At 35.5% G+C, this 20,757-nt stretch overlaps 1 protein-coding gene across 1 annotated transcript in view; it reads left to right on the forward strand.

Annotated features, from left to right (window-relative positions):
• The first annotated feature begins 5,450 nt into the window (after nucleotides 1–5,450).
• Nucleotides 5,451–20,757, forward strand: part of LOC123682594 (protein piccolo-like) — a 79,718-nt gene continuing 64,411 nt past the window's right edge. Inside the window, exon 1 of the mRNA XM_045621316.1 lies at nucleotides 5,451–5,594. The gene's annotated coding sequence lies outside the window, so the exon portion shown is untranslated. The remainder of the gene's footprint in view (nucleotides 5,595–20,757) is intronic.

Raw genomic sequence — 20,757 nt, forward strand, 5'->3', positions numbered from 1 at the left:
AACTAGGAACTGTTCGCTGTTTGTCTAGTCTACTGCAATATTATTCAGTGATTGACGGCATTCGTAGACTGACAAATTGAAGGCTAACTATACATGCGTTAATTGTGTCAATACCCGTCGATTTAGCTGTCTGCCAATCAATAAGAAGACAACCGTATTTACTGATGTGAATTGTGCAGCAGAACTTATTTTAGTTTATGTCAATTATTTCTGATTGAAGTTCGATTATTTTAAATTGTTTGCAGATACAACGCGTAGATGTCTTCAATTATATATGACCAAAAAACTGTGTAACAAAATCATAAAACCCGGTCTTTTCAAATTGGTGTTGTGTGTAAGCATTCAACTCTGTCAAAGTTGCGACTTTCGTCATTTTTAACATTGGGGGGATGTTCAAAGTGCAATTTATTTGAGGAGACACCAGCTTTGAATTGACTTTACAGGGTGTTGCTAAATTGGAGATACAAACGAATATAACAGATTATTCGTAACATAAAGAAATAAAGTCGTATAACATGGGTTCGCACCTTCCGTTCACAATATATTCAACTTAAATGTGGCATATATAGGGTGTTTTTTTCGAGGTATATAACTTTAAGTTGGCATTACTGTTCAAGATGGCGACCGATTTAACAGCTGTCAAATGATTAATTCTTAGTTTGGTTTGGCAATTCATCATGAATAGACCCACGCCTGAACAACGCTTGCAAATAGTGCAATTTTATTTCGAAAATAATGGTTCTGTGCGGAATACGTATCGCGCACTACGTCCATTTTTTTTTGTTTAGCGATGAAGCGCACTTCTGGTTGAATGGCTACGTCAACAAACAAAACTGCCGCATTTGGAGTGAAGCTAATCCTCAAATGTATGTCGAAACACCGTTACATCCAGAAAAATTGACTGTTTGGTGCGCTTTATGGGCTGGTGGAATCATTGGTCCGTACTTCTTCAAAAACGATGATGGCCAGAACGTTACAGTCAATGGTGATCGGTATAGAGCCATGATTACCAACTTTTTCATTCCTGAATTCAACAAACATGATGTCCAGGAGCTGTGGTTCCAACAAGACGGCGCAACATGTCACACAGCTCGTGCCACAATCGATTTATTGAAAGACACGTTTGGTGACCGCCTAATTTCACGTTTTGGACCTGTGAATTGGCCTCCAAGATCTTAATACCGCTAGATTACTTTCTGTGGGGTTATTTATAGTCATTGGTCTATGCGGATAAGCCACAAACCCTTGACCATTTGGAAGACAACATTCGCCGTGTTATTGCCGATATACGGCCACAAATGTTGGAAAAAGTAATCGAAAATTGGACGTCCAGATTGGACTACATCCGAGCCAGCCGTGGCGGTCATATGACAGAAATCATATTTAAAATGTAATGCCACAAGATTATCTTGTGGATAAATAAAATTCATGTCAATCGAATAATCCATCGTTGTTGTATTGCAATTTAAAGTTCTATAGCTCTAAATAAAACACCCTTTATAAGAAAACAAAGCGTTTGCGGGCCCAGATGTATAGGACATTTTAGTCTTCAAATTATTCAAGGAATCTCTCATTTTTTTTCGTACTTCCAATTTAGTAACACCCTGTATGAGGTAAGAACAATCGAATCGGTAATCAAAAAATGCTATTATTTCGGGTACTTTTTGGTTAAAACTTCGTTATAAAACCATTCTCGTTCACATTACAGATATGAGTAAATGTTGTCGTCAAAAATTTTTTTTCGATCATTATTTTTTATGATAGGAATTGAAAGCTATTGATTTGCATGACGTTTATTCTCAACGAGCCACAAAAGCAATGAAACTATCGCAATTTTAGAAGAATGGTCAGGGGCGTCGCCAGACATTTTAGCGCCCCGGCAAAATAAAATTTCACCGCCATTGCTTTGGCTGATTTCAATGAATTTTCTTTAAAGGAGCCTCTTTTATTCCTCTGAGGCTTCTTTTCAATTTCATATGAAATTGTATTTTTTTACTTTAAATCACCTTGTCAAATTTATCGAATGACGTTTTGTCTTTTTCATTGAAAAACGTCCAGCATCTTTTAAAAATACGACACTCTATTCATAAGTCTACCTACCTATAGTAAGAAGACGATGTAGTTCTTAAAGGTGCGAAAAGTTTTGACTTTGCGCCCCTCCAATTTGGCGCCCCGGCAAAATGTCGGGTATGCCGCTCCTGGCGGCCCTGAGAACAGTTTCCTGCTCGTGTGACCACAATATCCAAAAAAGTTGGAGCTGATATCCTCCATCAAGGGTCTTGTGAAGAGCTGGGATTTGTACCAGAAACGTTTTGTTCTTCAACCTGACGAATTTCAAAGAAGCTCGCCCCATTTGGTAAGTAATCACTCATGACCGCAATTTTACATTATTGTCAAATATCTCGCTGTCGCTCCACCTTCATATGCAAGCAAATACAGTTTTCATTTTCTCTACAATACTACTGGGTCATCAGAAGTAACATTTCCTGTACGTGTCATTTCTCGAAGAGGTGATCACAATTGGCCACCGGGATCTTGTGATGCAACATCTTTAGATTTCTTTCTTTGGGGCCACGTGAAAGATAAGGTCTACGTCAATGATCCACAATTGATTCGAGACCTCAAAGATGGAATTGGTGAAGATATCGAGGACCAGCTAGTAATATATGTTGTCATATAAATTCAAGATCTGACTATTTTAAAATTTTAAGTTTTTAGGTCTTTTTTCTGTTCAAAAGATATGTAATATTATTAAAAATATTAAATATTATTCCATCATCAGTGAGTTTGTATCCTTTCCACCAATTCGCACATTTTTGGCTGTATGTCCTCGATAACGAATTCCATCTTCAAAGTTTTGAATCGATTGTGGAGCATTGTCATATAGATCTTACCTTTCACGTGGTCCCAAAGAAAAGAATCTAAAGGTGTTAAAACACAAGATCTAGATGCCCAATTGTTAAACTTGATTCTTCTTTGAATTTCAAGGTCCATTTGGAAAATTTGCGTACGAAAGTCAAGTCGAGGAATAATATTCTTCAAAAATTAGCTGGTTCTTCATGGGGTGCCAGCATTCTTCCTACGGCAGTTTTGGCCTTGGGTTTTTCTGCTGCTGAATACTGTTGTTCTATCTAGTTCAATAGTGCTCATGTTCATGAAATCGATGCACAGCCTAACGTTTCTATGAGAATTATCAGTGGAACTATTAGATCTCTACATCTTTACATTGGTGCTATCACATATAATATGTACGTCCGCCTTATATTCGTAGACAGGTTGCAGTCAAGAAATCTTGGGATAAATTTAATTTCTACCTGAACTTATTTCCAATTGTATCTTATCTCCCATATACCAGAACTACCAGATTGAAGCCATGCAAACCTTTATGGATTGATACTTTCCTTTAATTGGATGAAAGTGACAAGGAAATTTGGAGTTCTTGTAATGACTTCAACAAAAGTCTAATCGTTGATCCTACAGAGAAAGTTTCAGGTTTCAATCTACCATTGAATATTTGTCCAATTCATAAATTTCATGGTGGTTTCAAAGCTATCCATTCAGTTTCAGATTTTTTTTAGAATGGGTCGCTAACTTTAAATCAATATAATGGAAACTAAACTGCTCCACATGAGTTAGGGATATTGACTTAAATTGCAAAAAAATATAGTTTAAATGAGATTTTTGTGATGAAAATTCATATTAATATGTTTTCAAGTTGCAGGAATAAAATTAATTTTAGCCTATAGGCCCGCAGCGTATACAGAGTGGTTAGAAAAAATTGAGTAAAATGACGAAATTTCATTCTCAGAGAATTCAAGCATTTTGAGACTATCAATACAATGTATGGCCTCCACGGGCATCAATAACAGCTTGACATCTTCTTTGCATAGTGCACACGAGGTTGTTGAATATTTCTTGAGGATTTCTTGGTTCCATAGACGGGGCAGAAGCTCTCTCAGATCATTTAAGGATTCTGGGGTAGGTTGATGATTATCTAATCTTCTTTGGAGCATATCCTAGTTTGTTCTATGCAATTCAGATCTGGTGAGTGCGGAGGTATTGGTAAATGTGGATAGCTCCTCGCGCGTATTCTCAACTATGGCTGCACGGTGCGGTCTAGCGTTATCGTCTAGAAATTGAAAAGTTTCACCAATAGCAGCGTGAAAACAACATTATCAATGACATGCTCCTTATAGTGGAAGGCGGTCATATTCCCAGGACAAATGTGTAGATATGTGCGCCCGTTGAAACATATCCCGGCCCATACCATAACACTACCCCCTCGGAATGGATGGACTTCTTGGACATAGCGACGATTACGGGGTATGCGTGGGATTGTCCATACTCTTATTCGTCGAGAATCTGAAAATCGTCTACATCTGGATTCATCAGTGAAAAGGACACTACGCCAATGATCGTTCCAATATGTTGCCTTGCCCATTCCAGTCTTTGACGCTTATGGTCACGTGTTAATGGAACTCCTCTTAATGGACGTCTAGAACCTAGATTCACCTCTACCAAATGGCGTCTATTGTTTTCGATGAAAACTTGTACCTCATCTGCATTTTGAAGAGTATTCCGTAGCATTCTACACGTAGATGTAGGGTTTCTTCTCGCCGAAACGGTGCTCAAACGATCCTGAGCAGGTGTTATTTTTCGTCGACCACCAAGCCTTGGCCTTTCCAACACGGAACCTGTCTCCCTGAACCTATTCCAAAGTCGAGATATCCACTTTGGCTGACTTGGAGCCTTTCCGCTACAACAACCTGAGTTAGGCCACCCTGTAGCATTCCGATAGCCTTATTAGCCTTAGCGTTTGTTAATTTACGTCTTGGCATTTTCAGAAAACTCGTTTCAAATCGAAGCCGTTGATAAACTGACTCCATTTCAAAATAAGAACATTCATGAAGCGTATGCAAAGAACAAAACTTCAGAAAAAAGGCGACCAGATTGACAAAATGTCTCATACTGATTTTTATTGGATCGATTCAAGTTGTTATTGAGTTTTAAATGATTTTACAGAGATTTTCTCGAAGATTACATACTTTTCAAAACGATTGATTACGATATCCCTAACTCTTGTGGAGCAGAACCTATATTACATTTATTATTTCTTTCTGGTCATATATTTTCTTTCTGAATGGAAATTGAAAGAGGACTCCCAAAGCTGATGTCATCGATGTCTACATGCGGTCTAGCACTTCCACTCTGAACGTAGGTAGGAGCCAACCAGAGAAGATGTTCGAGAAAAAAAATTTGTTTTTCGAGAAAGCAAAACCTTGCTAACATCGATCAGGTTGGACAACATATTCCAAGTCGGATAGGCTAGACGTTGCTCTCTGGAAATTGATAAGTAGCGTAACGTCTAAAAAAAAATCATAAAATCCCATTGGCTCCATGCCCAATATTATCGTACAGAGGCAATGCACCGTCCCAGCCTCTGATTAGTCTTCTCTTCTAATTTCGACCGTTTCATAGCAGAACACCACGCGGTTTCCGATGCTAATTTTTTTTATATCGGTTTAGTGTTCGCGATTTTTTCCATAAAAGCGGAAAGTTGGTTGGAATAAGAATATTCACCAGTTTTTATGGGGGTAAGTTTTAGTTTTGTAATATTAAGAAATCTGAGTTTTTGCTTGTTGAAAACTGACAATTTTTGAATCTTAATCGATTAAATGTGAAAATGTATCGGAGATAGTTCTGGATTTATTGAAGGTCAAGCGGCGATCTTTCAGCTGTTTCACGTTGTGATGATTTTTTTATAGCCTGTACCTATCTCTGTTTGAAAAAATAAATCTCAAGCTGACCCAGTTAACATCAGTTTTATCACAAAGCATAGGTAAAGGCATTTGGATTTTCATACTGATATGTTATCAATCATGTATCTGAATATTTTTGGTGAATTTTCAGCTTGTTTTTTTGAAGTACCAATCAAAATATCGTTCTCATTTCAATCATGCAGAAGTTGAAAAGTAATTCTATCCAAAATATTTTTATTACGCCAATTTGAAAATAGATCATTTACCTACATCAGAAGCAGCTACTTCTGAGTATTCTTATTCATTTTTATTCTTAAATATTTGAAGAAATGAAGAATTAGAGGAAATTTGCGAACTCATTCATTAATTGTTGGATAATATTCCAGTAAATATTATTGATATTCAATGAACTCAACCTTATAAGTAGAATATTTACCAGTTTATGGAGGTTAGTTTCAGTTTTGTCATAATAATTAAAAAAAATTGAGTTTTTGCTTGCTGAAAATTACGATTTTCGAATCTTGATCGATTCAATGAGAAAATGTATATGAGATAGGTCTGGATATATTGAAGGTCAAGCGGCGATATTTCCGATGTTCCACGTGGAGATGATTTTTTATAGCCTGAACCTATCTCTGTTTAAAAAAAATAAATAAAATCAAGTTGACCACATTTATACCTATCACAGCTGTTTTGCAAAAAATACGTATATCCACCTACATGTACCTAAGCAAAAAGGCATTCGAATTTCTATACCACGTGCACTTGTCATAATATTTATTTGAGTATCTTTGGTGAATTTCATGGAAAGATTATTTATGTCTTTTGAAAATATAAATCAAAATTTCCTATTAATTTCATTCATGTAAAAGTTGAAAAATAATTCTAACCAAAATATCTCTAGTTGAATTGTTCCTTTTCCTTATCTTTACACCAATTCGAAAATGGAAACATTTGCAATAGCAGCTAATTTTATAATAACTTCAGAGTGTTCTTATTTGTTTTGAAGAATTTCGTTTTTGACCCGAAAATTTCAAGAAAGGGAAAATTAGAGAGAATTTGAGAACTGATTAATTAATTTCTGCTAATAGTCCAGTAATTATTGTCGATACCTAATAATTTCAATTCTGAACTAACAATACCTAATCTTCACTTTTTTTCCATTAGTGCGTTTCCGGAAGAATAGTAGTGCATAAAACTTACAATCCTACACTGTGACGAAGTGATTGATCAACTATTGTTTTGTATGATTGAATAAATTGAGGAGAAAATTTGTTCTGACATATTTGCAGTTTGTTTTTTATTGTTGAGGGAAAATTTTTCACGAATCATTTTTCAAAACTTCCTGAAAAGTGATGAAGTATAGAAAGGAAAATTCATGGACATGAATTGAAAACAATTTAATAATAACTTTTTCGTAATCCATGAGAAACTATAAATACCCATTGGAACATTGCTGGTGAAAACCTCGATGAAAACTTTTTCCATTATGAGATTTTTTGACTTTGTAGCATATGAAATAAATAAGTTTGCTTCTTCAATAAATCTGCATTCGTATAATTTCTTCATCTATCGATACCATATGGCTGAACTTGAAAATTTATTTGCGGCTTTGACTGAGGTGCGAATAACCTTGAACCCAAAATATATTATCTTTTAAAATCTCGATAACTTTTTGGAGGTATTCAGTTCTCACATTTTCAGGCCATTCACTTATTTTTTAGAATATCCAAACTGTAAAGCTATTGAGGAAAAACTGAATACGCACAAGAAGATTTATTTATCACAGGTTTTATTTCTTTTAATATTAAACAGCGCTTTCAATGTTCACTGAATAGATAACAATTGTTTGATGCACAATAACTTCTTTCGATCTCTGAAATCAGTAAGATCTGTGGAGAGAGAAAAAACGTAATTTGAAATTAGACGAAGTTAATCGAATATTCGAGACTTTTTTGTCGCTTATTTGGCAGAACTGTCCCCTCTGCTTATACTTATCCAGATTTTGGATATGCAATTAGTTAACAACGCTTCATTTTTTTAGTTCAACGCATCTGTTATTGATGGATAAAAACATATACTAACATGGGCGCCCGCAGGGGGGAGGGCAGGGGGGGCCATGGCCCCCCCTGAGATTTTGATTGCCTCATTTTTCAGCACAACTCTCTCAATATTATTTTCTCAATCCAAAGGGCAAGGAAAAATGGAAAATGATGGATTTACAACAATTTTCCGGTTTTCAATGGAATTAGTATACATATACATATTGAGCAGATTCAGCTGAAGATTACTTCGCATATTCAGATCATTTGATTTCTGCCCTTGAAACGAGATTCTCGAAAGAACATGTAATGCTTTTTTCTTTGTTCAATTTTTTGCCAAAGAATTCGAAATTACTAGATATTGAATCTTTTTTTTTGCATAGCCCTTCCCCCTCTTATGAATATAAATACAGAAATAGAAAAAAACGGAATACTGATGTCGCCTATACAATCATGGACGTTTTTCAATAATTTTCATTTTGCCCCCCCTGAGAAAAATTTCTGCGGGCGCCCATGTATACTAATTACGTATTCTAAAACATACGTATTTTTTAGCCTTCGTTTTTTGCAACTAAAATCATAATATTTTTTCAATATTAATGAAAGAAAAGAATAGTTATCCCTTCAAACATCTAACAATTTTTGGTGTGAAAGATTATTTAATGTTTCAACCACTGATGTCTTTATGGGATATATTATTATATACACCTTTCCGTTCTTTCAAAATGAAAATCATTTTTGATATACTTCATTATTTTTGATGCTATTTTGGGCACTTGTTCATATATACAGGGTGTTCCAAATTTAGTCGGTACCATTGCCAACTCCGTTATTATTGATGCTATGATGTCGGTTAAATGGGCAAACTGGTAGCATTTTTAGTGGCCTTCTCGATGCCGAAAACAAAACAAAAATTGACAGTCGCGTTGTCATGATATTTCATAAAATGATATTTTTTTTCAATGGAACACTCATATTTTTCATGCATTTCGTAATAACATTCTCAACAACAAAGCTCATTTCACTTTTTTTCGTAAAGTTGAAAAAAAGACAGTTTTATTAATAGGAAACATTCATAACAAACGGATTTGATAAAGCGCTATAAAATATCGGGTAAATGTTCAAAAACACCGCCTTCTTATTGAACACATATTTGCGCCCTTCTATTGACACTATTGATTCACAAAATGAATTCGGCTAGTGGAATGGCTTTAAGATGGAAATTTATCGTTTTGTCTATTAATACCGAATAGCTTAGTGGTGTCAATTAAGTGGTGCTACATGATGATCACGGGCTTCACGAGTTCACATCACAGTGCAATTCTTTCTTTTTACTGTCTGATTTTGCTATTAGTAACAAAATATTGTCATTCGTATAAGTACACAAAATGGGTGTTTGGACAATCATGAGGTTTTATTCGCCAAAACAAAGAAATTTTTTGTACTAGAGAAAGAAATAAATATTTCCAAATAAGTCGCTCATTGTTGGGAATGTTATAACGAATCGATATACACGAACAAATATAGGGTGTTTCATTGAAAAAAATATCTTTTTATGAAATATTAGTACAACGCGATTGTCAATTTTTTGTTGGTTTTCGGCCTCGAGAAGGCCACTAAAAATGTTACCAGTTTGCCCATTTAACCGACATCATAGCATCAATAATAACGGAGTTGGCAATGGTACCGACTAAATTTGGAACACCCTGTATATATGAACAAGTGCCCAAAATAGCATCAAAAATAATGAAGTATATCAAAAATGATTTTCATTTTGAAAGAACGGAAAGGTGTATATAATAATATATCCCATAAAGACATCAGTGGTTGAAACATTAAATAATCTTTCACACCAAAAATTGTTAGATGTTTGAAGGGATAACTATTCTTTTCTTTCATTAATATTGAAAAAATATTATGATTTTAGTTGCAAAAAACGAAGGCTAAAAAATACGTATGTTTTAGAATACGTAATTAGTATATGTTTTTATCCATCAATAACAGATGAGTTGAACTAAAAAAATGAAGCGTTGTTAACTAATTGCATATCCAAAATCTGGATAAGTATAAGCAGAGGGGACAGTTCTGCCAAATAAGCGACAAAAAAGTCTCGAATATTCGATTAACTTCGTCTAATTTTAAATTACGTTTTTTCTCTCTCCACAGATCTTACTGATTTCAGAGATCGAAAGAAGTTATTGTGCATCAAACAATTGTTATCTATCCAGTGAACATTGAAAGCGCTGTTTAATATTAAAAGAAATAAAACCTGTGATAAATAAATCTTCTTGTGCGTATTCAGTTTTTCCTCAATAGCTTACAGTTTGGAAATTGTAGCATCCTGAAAATACGCTTTAAAAATATGACTGACGTAGGAAATATTTTGTTTCGATTATTTCGTATGAATGATCCTAAATGTTGTCATGTCCAGATGTGCGAAATAATATTTTTATGTATATGAACGTAGATGGATATATTTAGATAATAATTCAATTCACGTTGATCGTCTAATAATTTTCCATTGAATTTAAAAAGAGAAACTGATCTATTGACGTAAATCGAAAAATAAAATATCAAATATCTGACCGTCAAAATAGTTTTTTTTTAATGAAACTATCACAGATATTCGCAAGTTCATATGGAACAGGTTACTACTTTATTGCTTTGACCTCTGCAGGTGTGATTTTTTTTACTGGAAATCATAAAAATAATACGCATACGAGAAACAGATTTGAGTTAAGAATTTTCATGAGTATTATCATAAGGGCATATGATTTTTTAGAAAGAAAAACGAAAAAACACGTTGATAAGTAATATTTCAACAAGAAGCATGAGTTGCACCTGCACGAATGCATTATGTTACAAAATATTACTTTGTATTGGGTTTTTTCGATTTTCTTCACAGGAAAAATTAAATGCCCGAGTGGTATTTGACAAGATTATATCATGAAACCATATAATAAGTTGTTATAAAAGGAATTGTAATTTTTTGTAACAACAGCTGTCAAGTTTTTCCGCGGGTAAAACAAGAAAAAAAGTCAGGTGAAAACAAGGTTTTTTCCTTGTAGCATGTGCCTTGCATCATTTTAGAGACAGGGTGTCAAAGTAATAAGGAAAGCACTTCCATTCCATTTCCGACAGAAAATTGGAAAAATTCAGACATTGTGACGAAAGGTTAGAGTGATCTGTTCAGGCAACGAGTGCTAAAACAGTTCAACAGGAAACAGTAGTTAATGTTACACTATCGTAGAAAAGACAATATTTATTATTTATGTCTTGGGTGGTAAGTGCTGGCCTAAATATCACTTTCCGCGCTAGTTAAAAAAATAGTTATGAACGTTACGAATCATTCAAATATGAACGTTTTGCGTCCTGAACTTAACTTCAGTTCTGATATAGTTATTTCTGTAATTCTGTGGTTATTCCGTTCATTCTTCCACATCTTGTAGAACAAAATCGTGCGAGAATATATCAGAAACGCACAGTTTTCATGGTTATATTTTATTATTCTATGGTGGTACTCCGAACTTTCCGCCACGGCTTTATCTGTAAATTCATCAATTTGCCTTAAGAAAATCAGTTCTGCCAATCAACATTTTTCAATGCAAAAATCACTAAAATATATTTATGGAAATATTTCATTAATTTCAATGAGAATGCAATGAATTAGAGAAAATAATGTATAATACTCGTACAGAAGGCTCATTCTACCACTCGTTCATTCCAAAACTCGCCACTTCGTGGCTCGTTTTTGAATTTTGAACTCGTGGAAGAATATCAATGCCTTCTGCACTTGTATTATAAATAACTATTATAATACAAGTGCAGAAATCATGTGTATTCTTTCTCGAATTCAAAATTTAACTCTCATTTAGAAATGAATGAGTGCATTGAAAATGTTGGTTGGCAGAACTGTTTTCTTATCACAAATTTGACAGATAATATATAAATCCGTGGCAGGAGAGTCTCTAGCTAGTACCAACATATAATAATAAAATGCAACCATGAAATCAGTGTGAAACAGATATTCCAGCACGATTTGCCACAGAATTAGATAAACTGTTATCCTATATGTCAATATTAGAAAAAATAATGTTCACTGGTTGTTTTCGATATACATAACAGCTTACGATCTTCCGGTTTCTAAAAGAGTCTTACTACCCAATTATAAACGCGGAGTTTTCAGAGCGTGAAAAAAATGGAGCGAGTTCAAGGATTTTTGCACGATCGATATACTCTCCCACAAAGAAAAAACAACAAATTAAGTTAATCGTGCATAAAAACGGCACGAATATAAACATCGCATTAACCAACAATTAAATTAATAAATCCCTTCTGAATCGATCCCATGCGAAATAGAATGGAGAGGAAGATCGTTTGTAAAAATAGGCTAGTGTAAATTCGATGGTCTATTTCCATTCAATTCCGATCTAGTGAGCGGTTTGTTTGATAGTTGCGATTTTTTTTTTTGGCATCAAGGATCATTGGACCTCAGCGACCGGCCGAGCTTCTAAAAAAAGTTTTATACTCGTTGTCGGAGGGTACCTGACCTTCCATGCGATGTAAACGAACTTCGGATTTTCCGCTGTCAAAATAATTCGATGTTGTTCTCGCAGCAGTCGAGTGACTAATTGAAATGACAGACGTTCCGCTTCAAGTTACAAGGTGCGCCACAAATATTACGAAAAACAACTGTCTATTTTGAAAAGGGAAACTTTGTAATAAAAAATGTATGTGTGTACGTGAAGTATTGTGTGAAGTAACATAGGATCAATAAAGTGCCGGCTTCAGGTCATTTTTGGCCCTAGCCACAGAAAATCTACACTACTCTTTGCTTCTCTCTGGGTCGGCGCGAGTAATTTTGGCATAACATTCTTTGGTGCCTCTGCTGAAAAAAAAAACAACAACAAAAAAAACACCACCCAAAAAAACATGATCCGATGATAATACAGAACTTCCTTCCTCCGGTGAAGAATCTTGCAATTTTGTGTCAAAAAAATTAATAATAATAATAAGCAGCATTGAGAATAAAGGAGGCAGGGGTCTAACGGACATCATGGAACTTGCTTATTGGCAGATAGACAGCCTACGGAAATACTTCAGAGATCAAGCAAGAACATCAGAGTTCTACAAAATACTGTGTGAAGCAGACGAATCAACACCTTTATAACTTCACAAGGAGCAATTTTCATACAACCACCAGACAAACCAAGAAAAAGTGCAAAGATGGAGAGAGAAGCCCCTGCATGGAAGACATTTCAACGAGGTGAACCAGGACAATCCAACATATCACGGGAGGATGTCAAATGTTTGCAGGAGATTAATATAAAGAGAGACACTATCCAGAAGGACAGATACTACACCAAAAATTAGCAACCATATTAAAACTAATTCATTCTGAAAAAATGCCATATTACAAGTACCGACCGGAGACCATCCTGGAAAACGAACGCTGTAAGCTGTGGTGGCATCCTACGGTTTTGACTGGTAGAACAGTCCCTTACAACAGACCAGATATATTACTAGTCGATAAACATCAAAAGACAGTATTACTCATCGATGTAGCAATACCAAATAACAACAGCACGAGTCAAAAGGAGGTCGAAAAAATTTCAAAATATAGGGACCTCCAATTCAGATAAAGCGTCAGTGGGGAATGATATCAACGAAAACTATTCCAATTATCATCTCAACAACTGGAATAGGACCCAAAAATCTCAAGAGGATTATCAAGCAACTAGGACCTAGAGAGTATATGTATATGTATTATAATGCAAAAAGAAACTATCAGGAATGTCAGGCTGTAATTGAAGCATTGAGTTCAAATGTCATCACTTCTAAAATGGAATTGAACTGCCGAAGAAAACTCAACGAAATATGCAAGAATAACAAAGTCTGGTTTGACTCTACTATGGGTACCAGGGCACTGTGGGGTTGAAGGAAATGAAAGAGCTGATGAACTTGCAAAAAGTGCATCAAGGTTAAGACCTGCTGGACCTGAGCCTTTCTGTGGGATAGGGAAAGACCAATATAAAGCTCCAGTCCAGCTATGGGAGTTGAACAGCAGGACAATCCACTGAACTAACACTCCTAGACTTGTTCAGGCAAAGAAATTCGTGAAGATTTCACCTACCTACGTCAAAAAGCTCCTGGAGCTGTCGCGAGCCGAGCTTCGGGTGATGGTGGGACTGCTGACGGGGCACTGTCGGTACAAACATCATTTGTACCGTATGGGAAAGTCAGCAGACGAGATTTGCAGGCTCTCTCGGAAGCAGAAACCGCCGAACACTTGATATGCAAGTGTCCGGAGCTGGCTGGCCTAAGAACCATTCACATGGGTAAGCCGGTTCTGGATACCGGAGAGGTAACGGCCAAGGCCCCTAAGGAGGTTGTCAATTTTATTAAAGTCGTTGACGACCTCCCTGGGTTTCTATAAATGAGTAGGGTAGTGAACAAAAGATCTGCAGGGTCGCAGTTCCCGGAAGGCTTACCGAACCAAAACGACCCCAGTTCAAATAATAATAATAATAACAAAGTCTAGTTGATCTGGATTCCAAATCTCTCGGGAATTAAAGGAAATGAAGAGGTCAACACAATTGTCAGAAAATGAGCACTAGCTCCTTTCACAGGCCATGTGGCATGGATAAAAGTATCTAGAAAAAAGAGTTTCAGTAGAAGGAAAAAACCCAAGAAGAAACACTCTGGCGGAATCTTCCAGGGTTGGATTATTCCAAAAAAACTTTCTTTGAAACTTTGATACTGCGATATCTAAGAAGTATCTAGATTTTAGCAAGAATATGCTGCACCTCCTCACTTTTTTTGTGTCATGCGAAAGATAAGGTCTATGCCAATGTTGCACGATCGATTGAAGACCTTGCAGATGGAAATTATTGGAGGAAATACAACCGCAAATGTGCAAATTGGTCACGGAAAAATTCATGAAAAGAATATGCAATTGTTAATGACATAGCTTCCGCTTGAACATGAAATGAACATGCATTGATTTCTCTTGAAATATATTCGGTTTTTTTCAATATCAAAATGAATCCTCTTATCGATAACCCTAAATGACTAACTTCTGAGATTTAAAGGGATAACCTAATCTCGAAAATAACCGATCTCAAAACCGTTCTTCGTTCTCCAAAGGTCAAATACACTCACCGGCAAAAACACTCGGTCACCTAAAATTTTGCTGAAGTTTGTTGTCCTAGAACGTTCGTAATTTTTCATAGATTTCAATTGTTTTCACGCCAAATTTGGTATTAAAACAAACCCCAGAAAAGTTTTTCGAAAATGTTGAGAGCTTATTTATACAGGGTGAAAACAAAACAAGTATTTGTAGTCCAATTTCTTAACACCCTGTGGAAGTATGGCGAATTTGTAGAGTTTACGCTTAGTTTATACAAAAATCATTCTTTTCACCATCTTTCAATTTTTATTTCACCTTGATATCTTGATTTCTTTTGAAGATACATATTTTCATAAAAACCTGGAATTGTTTTAGGAAAAAATTTAATTGCTAATGTTTTAATATTCAACAGACATTCGACACAAAAGAAAACAGTTTTCAATATTCCGTATGATCATCTCTAGCGGAAATAACTGCTCGCAATCGTAGAGACATCTAATTGGTAAGACGAATAATGCGATCTTGATGAATTGCGTCATATTCAGATTGCAACGCAAAACGCAGCTCGTCAAGTGTTTCGGGTATTATAGGATGATGACAAATGTTACTTTGAATCTCATCCCTGAGATGGTCAATCGGATTCAGATCCGGGCTATGTGCAGGCCATTCTAATCGTTGGATATCAACCTCATCGAAATATTGGTTAACAATATTTGCTACATGCGGTCTTGCATTAAAATGAAGTCATTTCCAACAAATGGGACATAGGGAACTACAGCTTCCTGAGATCGTCCTATATGTAAGTTTGAGTATTTAGAGTTTAATAATTTAATAGTTCGGTACTTGCTGTTCTTGATATACCAGCCTGTTCCTTAATAGAGCTTGGTGTGTTTATAAAATTCCAGGCTTTTATTTGAATACGTGTATCTACAAGATAAATCAAGATATCAAGGTGTAATGAGAACTGAAAGATGGCAAAAAGACTTCCAGGGACCATGAGCGTGAAATCTACGCATTTCTCGAACTGCACAGGGTGTTGAAAAATTGAACTACAAATACAGGTTTTTTTTTACCCTGTATAAATATGCTATCAACATTCTCGGAAAACTTTTCTGGAGTTTGTTTAATACCAAAGAATTTATCTTTAATTTGGTGTAAAAACAATTTAAGTCGATAAAAAATTACGAAAGTTTTTGGATAACGAACTTCAGTGTTTTTGCCGGTGAAGTCCAGTAAAAAATTCAATTCAAAGCCATTTCGACTGTTATTTATAAAATTTCTATTTTTAATTTTTTTCGATGCAACTGTTGAAATTTCACGGACAACTCTGGACAGATCACAAAGATCACAGAAAACAATAAAACAAATCATGGAAAAGCAAATTAGCTGAGGCTCTAACATTGGAGAAGGTGTAGCTATAACAATTTCTCGTTCTAATCTGTCCCAGCTTGTCCATATATTTCAATTAGCAACAGTTTATCGGCTGATAAAAGAAAAACGCTAACATACATTTTGTTCTTCTCCTACATAGTTTTCCACATCGCCTTGAAATATAAAATATATTTGACGTAAAATTGGCGAACCGGTCGTTTCATGGCTTGCCAAGACAAGACATCCCGACGCTATTAATATTAAATCCTTCAATTTATAACTTTTTATAGTAAATACTGTATTCGTTTCATACACTGACGTTACGTTTGATTATGTCATGATTTTTCCCGTGAAAAAAAATCATTCACACCATCTTGAACTCACCGATCTGTAATAGGGTCATTCATGTTCGTTACTTCCTATCACCGTACGAAAATAGTAACATTTCGAATCAAAATAGCAGGCCGCGAGAAAATTGGCATAGGCAATGGCCTCGAACGAGAATTGTTATGGTATCTACTTGAAGATCGGATTGGTGTTGTTCAACTTTTTGTGTACAGGTTGATTTTACTTTTCTTTGTTACTTCCTGCACGAATTCTATTATGTTCTATTTGAGTTGGTATATTTGAATTTTATTATTTAGTTTGTAGAGTATCCGTGGTCTGGGAGGGCAGAAATAAAAACCATATCATTATTTAGTCGTAATTATTCGTTTGCTATTAAAATTTTGCTGGATTTCTATTAAGTTTTATGTTCATCAGTTATATACATAGGCGTACAACCTTGTTTCCGCCGTTTCTTTCCGAAATCCGGGGCATTAATGTAAAAAACTGTTTATAAATTTATGACTCAAAGTATTGTCCACCTCTGTGGTGGGCAGTGCTGCCAACCCACTGAGCTCAAATAAAGGTAGATAGAGGTTCAAAATTTAGGTAGATGTTGCCAAATTTAGGTAGATTATTTTTTCCTTCTTTTTAGGAGTTTTGAAAGAACTGAATCCATAGAATTATACTTTATCAATGATAAATATTGATGAATTAAAAAAAAATATAAGAATTTACATAATAAAAAAAATTTATTCATGTAATAATTTAAAATTTAAATATATATAAAATAATGATAATTTTTCGCAATCACTCTTATAGGTCTGGTTGCTTTTCTTCGGTAATGGACCACGACTTGTTTCTTCGCCTCCACTATCACTGGCACTCATAGTTTCGATAAATTCAGCAAAAAACTTACCTATACAAAACGACACCTTTTCTGTTTCGTCAAAATCGCAATATCTCGATTCAGCAATTCTACTAAAACAGCCTACTTTAAAGAAAGTTGTTTTCTTCACTACTTGAACACGAAAGAATAAATAGTCTTTCAAATATTTCATTTCAACAGATGTGGATAATTTGCAAGAAAACGCTTGTTGTCCAAAAACTTTTATTATTTTAACACCCAAAAGGGTCTTTTATTGCTTCCCGACGGCAGCCTCCGATGCATTCAGACGGTCTCATCTCATTCCTTTCGACGATCTTACTTTATTCATAGAACAAGTATGTATACTTACTCTATGACTTTATTCTGTTTTTTTTTAAGCATTAGGATCGATTCAATTAATCTACGAGCAATACGAACCTATCTATTATTCCTACGTACATGCAACCATATTTACTATCGCTATTTTTCTATCAAGCAAGTGCGTATTGAGGCGCAGCCATCGTTATTTATTAGTTTCTTACCCATTTCGGTCCTTTCTTTGCATTTGTATGTTTCTGAAACTCCGCCGCTGATCTCCGGAGAACTTTGTATCCAATGGCGTGCGTAAAAATTACGATGTGAGAGCGTTAATAAGGAATAAATTTTTTTCATAGTCACGTTACTGGTAAAACGGTTTGTCGTTGATCTAAAACCGTAAAGTAAGCGCGGAGCTGAATTAAGGTAGATCGAGCTCAAAAAAGGTAGATAGGTAGATTAGTTCGAATTTAGGTAGATCTACCTAAATTTAGGTAGGGTTGGCAGCACTGGTGGTGGGATTCTGTAACGGCAAAGCGAAGCGAAAACGTGACGAAACGACAGTTTTGCTCGGTTCGGTATTCTGTAAAGGGATTCGGCAATAGTCGTGTTTGCCGAAGCAAAGAACGACCTCATGACGATAACGAAACATTTTAGGGTTCGTTGTCATTACGAAAAGTCCGACGACGTTTTTGATTGGTTTACTTTTACCACGTGACCAAGTCTTAAGCGTCATATTATGACACTTGAATGATTTCGATTTCGAGGTTATAATTTTGAATGTTTTGCTTCACAATATCACAATTCTTAATATTAAGTTTGAAATTCATTCTATTAATTATTGAAAAATTTCCTTTCTCCTCTTTGGTATTGATTCTCCATATGAGTCTTGATTAACGATTGGCGCCATATAAAGGAGTCATGACAACTTCCAGGAAATCGAGCATTGGCATTCAATATTGAAAGATCAGAATTGCAAATCAACTGCACATTAATTGAGTGATATCCTTTTCTGTTCAAAAAGGAATGCTCTTCTTCTGATGGCTTCAAGATTTTTATGTGTGTAAAGTCGATTGCTCCAATTATTCCTGGTATTCCACATTTTTCAAAAAATTTCCTTTTATTTTGGGTCTTCTCAGAATCATTAGGGAATTTAATTCTTCCTTGGAATACATGGTTAATCAATTTAGTCACTTCACTAACACAACGACTGACCATGGGTTGACTTACTGCTAGCAAATATTCTTGTCCAAAAGTTGGTAATTTCCACTGGCAAAAAATCTCAGAGTTATCAATATTCGCTGTTCAAATGGCGTTCTCGTGTTCCTTCAATAATTATCCATAAATGGTTTCAATTCATCGAATAGAACGTGAACTAAATGTTTCGACAAACGGAAAACGTCTATGAATCTCTCATCCGTTAAGTTAAATGGATCACTTCTATCTCGAAGAAATCTATTCTCCTCTCTTGTAAGAGTTAGACGAACTCTTCTTGAGATTTCCTCGTCGATGATCAGAATCATTGAAAACATGATGAATATTTCTTTATACCTATACACACTATTAGTTGACTCCCCGAACTTATTTTGTAGTATGGGTAGGTTTTGTAACTGGAATAAGAATGAAGGTTTTGAATAATAATCCATTGAACGAGGTTCCATTTCGAATTTCTTCCAGTGCTCAAATAAGACTTTTTGTAATACTCAATATTTGCATTCAGGTGCTGTATTCAATTAGCTAATTCATTCTTAATGATAAACTAAACAGTTTAAAATGGTATGAAACCCTTTGTTAAGTAACTTCCAATGAGAGTCATAAATCAAAATATAATTTCTGACAATACTCAAGTTAAATACTGTGGATTATTCAAAGGACATTACAGCTAGAGTCCATAAAAGGGACTCTTATCTCATTGCTCTTATTAGAGATTATCTCAGGTACCTCATATGTCAAAACCTGCAGAATCCTACAGTAGCTCAAATATCTACTTATTTGCAACGTTGCCAATGTTCCTTCGTGTAAAGTCGGTAAGCTCCGACAACGAAACTAAAAGCGTAAAGATGACGAAACGATAAAGAAAAAGACGCTTACAGAATACCGCATTCGCTCCGCTTAGCTTCGCTTCGTAACGTTATCGCTTTCGTTTGCTATGATAACGAAAGTTACAGAATCCTACCCCTGGCCACTATTTTCTATCATCTTTCAGGCAGCGTACGCATCCCGCGTTGAAAAAACTGGTCATCTCTCAAAGCGACCCACGAATCGATTCAATTATTTACGTCTTCATAAGACTGGAAGTGCTTGTCCATTGCCGTGTGCCTTTGATCGATACAAATGATAGTCCGAGCGAGCAACGTCCAACGTTTCTCTCGTTGTATTTCGGCTGTTTGTCTTTTAATGCTTGTCTCAAACGCATTAATTGCATTCGATAACGATCGCAATCATTGTTTCAGTCAGTTTTAACAACTCATAATACACTACATACTGAGCATGACCTCGGATCTGTGGATATTCGGTTTGGCTGTCGACATGGAAGCATGGCCGGGATATCCTCATGATTTTCTGCGCTCGGGATTATCGTAATGAACTCATTTTTCTTCTCCAATCACAATGCCACGCTGAAATCCCTTCCGTCTTTGCCTTCAAATCAGCTGTACACAAGCAAACAAATGCCGTTCTACATCTCTCGACTTCAACTCGTACGGCACCCAATTTCCTTGTTTCTGAATCATTCCCATGACGTTTTGAAATGGCTTGTTGCGTCACTCCTAATGATCCATTTATTATTGCGTTTGACACAAGTCTTAATCAAGTAATGCCTCCAATTCTGCACCTTCGAAAACCTTCACTACCTAATAGTAGCCTCACCATAATTATTCGAGAGTATTAGATGAGCCTCATCCGCATATTTCTTCATATTAAATCAGAAAATTGAAACAACCCGCAAAT

The sequence above is a fragment of the Harmonia axyridis genome, chromosome 6 (assembly GCF_914767665.1).
Source record: "Harmonia axyridis chromosome 6, icHarAxyr1.1, whole genome shotgun sequence".
Lineage (NCBI taxonomy): Eukaryota > Metazoa > Arthropoda > Insecta > Coleoptera > Coccinellidae > Harmonia > Harmonia axyridis.